Here is a 4,236-nt window from a genome sequence, read left to right on the forward strand (position 1 = left end):
CCCTTCATTGATCAGATGTTGGAACGACTAGCTTGTCACTCTCATTTTGTTATCTAGATGGCTATTCTGGTTTCTTCGAAATCCCTATCCACCCAGATGACCAGGAGAAGACCTCATTTACATGTCCTTGTGGTACCTTTGCTTATCGAAGGATGCCCTTTTGACTATGTAATGCCCCCGCTACCTTCCAACGTTGTATGATGGCCATCTTTTCTGAGTTTATTGAGTCCATTATCGAAGTATCTATGGATGACTTTAGTGTGTATGGCATTGATTTTGACGCATGTTTCTAAATCTCGCTAAAGTATTGAAAAGATGGGAGGATGTCCACCTTGTATTGAATTGGGAGAAGTGCCACTTCATGGTTACTGAAGGAGTGGTACTTGGTCATATTATCTCTGAACAAGGCATCCAGGTGGATAAAGCAAAAATTCAAGTAATTGAGCAATTACCCCCTCCTGTGAATGTCAAGGGAGTTCGAGGTTTTTCTTGGTCATACAGGATTTTATCGCCGCTTTATCAACGACTTCTCTAAAATTGCTAAACCACTTACTCAGCTGCACCTCAAGGATGCCCTGTTCCTATTTACTAATGAGTGTGTTGTGTCTTTTAACAGGATCAAGCAAGCTCTGATTACTGCTCCTGTCATTCGATCCCCAGATTGGACCCTTCCATTTGAGATTATGTGTGACGCTAGCGATTATGTGGTGCGAATTGTACTTGCTTAGAGGAAGGACAACATCCTTCATGCCATATACTATGCTAGCAAGACACTAGATGAAGCTCAAGTTAACTATGCCACCACGGAGAAGGAGCTTCTAGCTGTGGTCTATGCGTTGGACAAGTTCCAGACCTATCTGCTTGGGTCTAAGGTCATTATCTACACCGATCATGCTGCATTGAAGTACCTCCTAACCAAAAAGGAAGTAAAGCCTCGACTCATTCGGAGGATTTTGCTGCTCCAAGAATTCGACTTGGAGATCAGAGATAAAAAGGGAGCAGAAAATGTAGTGCCTGATCACTTGTCCAGATTGCAATACGAGGATATGGGAGAAGGCCTACCCATTGATGACTCCTTTTCTGATGATAAGCTCCTAGCAGTCACTTCCATCACCTCATGGTATGCAGACTTCGCCAACTTCTGTGTGAGTGGACAAACTCCCCTAGAGCTGAGTTACCAGCAGAGGAAGAAATTTCTCCATGATGCCAAGAAGTACTTTTGGGATAATCCTCTTTTTTACAAGCTTTATGCTGACACCATCTATAGGCGATGTATCCCAGAGTGGGAGGTGGATGAAATTCTGAAGCACTCTCACTCCCTTCCATGTGGAGGCCATGCTGGGCCCTCCAAAACAGTCGCTAAGGTACTTCAGTCTGGTTTTTACTGACCGGCTCTAATTCGTGATGTTAGTACTTTTGTTAAGTCTTGTGATGCATGCCAACGAACATGAAATATTTCCCATATACAGGAGATGCCTCAAATCCCCATTTTGGAAGTTGAACTATTTGATGTATGGGGTATTGATTTTATGGGTCATTTTCCCTCTTCGTCAGGCAACAATTTCATACTTGTTGCTGTTGACTATGTGTCTAAGTGGGTAGAAGACATTGCATCACCAACTAACGACTCTAAGGTTGTCATGAAAATGTTCAAAAAGATTATCTTTCCAAGGTTTGGGGTACCAATGGTTGTCATTAGTGACGGTGGATCCCATTTTCACAAAAGAACTTTTGAAGCCTTACTTAAGAAATATGGCGTCTACCATAGGACTGGTCTAGCATACCATCCTCAGACAAGTGGGCAAACAGAAGTGTCTAATCGTGAAATAAAGACTATCTTGGAGAAAGTGGTAGCTAAATCTAGAAAGGATTGAAGTGATAAGTTAGATGACACATTATGAGCTTATAGAACTGCCTTTAAGACCCCTATTGGTACCACCCCTTATTCACCCTGTTTGATTATTTTCGGGGATTTACTTTTCCAACAAAGTTGAGATTGCAAGTAATAAAGTTAGTCCGACTATGCATCAGAAACAATGGGAACCATCTGAACAGATTATTGAAGGTGCATTTTGGCGGATTGTTGAAAAGCCAACTGAAGAAATAGAAGTATGAAAGATGTTATGTCATATTATGTTGAAGATCAGTTCTATTCCTAATATTTTTTACTTAACTTATAGTGTTGTATCCTTCTTCCTTTTTCAGATGCTTTATGCTACTGATGCCATTTCTGAAAATTCGACTTGTAAATTTTCAGTATCATCAAATTCAGGGAAGGCACCGGACACTGTATAAGGTTTTGCTCCAATTTGGGACATGAAGAATCTCTACCAGTTACCTGGTTCCTTGCTTTCTTTTAGAGAAATTGAATTCTTATGATATCCTAGCACCTCAGCTACATATTGGAATCTGCTTTTCATGCCTTCCTTGGGTAAGACCTTAGAGCTTTTCACTTAGGTGAATTTGAACTGTTGTGTAATTGTTGGTCTTTGCGGTTAGTGAATTTAACATACCAGTTTGCTTGTCTGAAACTAGACCCACGCTTTTTTTATATCATTATCTTTTGGTAATTGTTTTCTTTTCCCTTTGGATTTATTTGGAAATAAGACTGTTGAAGAGCATCGTTTATATAATCTGCAGTATCTCGGTATGGGTGCTCCAAGAATATGGTACAACATACCTGGATTTGTTTCTCATAAATGTGAGTCTATGGTGAAGAAGCATTTCCTAAGTGTAGTAGAAGAACATTTGCAGCTGCTTCATAGACCGGTGAGTCTTGGTTTTGCCTACAGCATGTATGAGACCTAGAGTAGGAAATACTACGAATGAGTAATTACCTTCTTTATACTTCCTCCGTTTCAAAATAGATGCCACATTGTATATTTTTTGGTGTTTCAAAATAGATGCAACAATGTTTTTTTCCCTTATTTAGTAACTTTTGCCTTATACTTTTACCATTTTACCCTTACTAACTTGTTTTAAGTACACTAATCTACTTCACTTTATATGTGGTCCCCAACAGTTTTTTATTTTCCCTCCTTTCACATGGGGACCACTACAATTAATATACTTCACGTTGTATTACTTAAACATGCTTAGGAAATTTTGCCTAGCTAGGAGTCCGTTTTAATAACAATGTGGCATCTATTTTGAAACGGAGGAAGTATCATTTTTGTTTTGCTTCAATCCTAGAGTTCAACGACTCATTGTATCAACAAAATTAACACTAAGAAAATTCCAATTTCAATAAAGTTTGTGTCTGATCTCAAATGTGAAATCTTCTTGCTGTGTAGGAGATTCGCGCAAAATTAATTGAGTGGTCCTATTTTTTCGAGCATCAAAAACCTAACTTGCATGCAACATTTGTATGTATTATTGTGAATATTTCTAGTTGCTGTGTAGGGAGAGTTCCAGGGAGCATATATCATTCTAGTTGGCGTAGTTGCATCAAGAGGTGAATCTTTCCCTCCCTTGTTCTTTGTCATATGAACTGATAGGATCCTAGATGCTGGCTACACTACGTGCAGACTGGCTCTGCATATCATAATATTCACTATTATGACTTGAGAAATATTACCCAGCATGTTCATGTCTTCTCTGGTCATAGACAAGCTGTTTCATATGTTAAATTCTTATCTACTAATGAACTTGCTTCTGCATCAACTGATAGCACATTGCGCTTGTGGCATCAACTGTAATCTGCTTCAAATCTGTGTCAAAAACATGGAATTCCATTATTTCTAACCCCACATTTCATCAAATCCCACCTCAAACGCACAAATTCAAATCCATTTGTGCCCACAAGTTGTGTCTTCATTAAATCTGCTTATTGTTTTTACATTCTTAATTATGCTGCATATGATAAATGCCCATATGAGAATTATGCCCAGACGAGAATCTATACAAGCAGTGCTCAACTTAGCAGACTGATTTTGTCCTTCTAGATGGATGGAGCACATAACTGACAATGTGTAAAGATGTTGCTTAAGTCGAAGAATTGTTTCTTGCATTTCAGCATTCTATGAGATCTTAAGATTTATGAGATTGCTCAGTAGCTTATCAATTTTGGTATTTATAAAGAGTATAAAATATTACACAATAATACCTTCATTTGTAAATGTTCCTGAAGATTTCTTCGATTTGCTGAATTGATAAATTGTATTCAAGCCTAGTTGTGTAGATAAATTAGTTTGTTGTAGCATATTTTGCAGCTTGTATATTTATCATTTTAATATT

Source organism: Beta vulgaris, chromosome 8, assembly GCF_026745355.1.
Source record: "Beta vulgaris subsp. vulgaris cultivar EL10 chromosome 8, EL10.2, whole genome shotgun sequence".
Classification (NCBI taxonomy): domain Eukaryota; kingdom Viridiplantae; phylum Streptophyta; class Magnoliopsida; order Caryophyllales; family Amaranthaceae; genus Beta; species Beta vulgaris.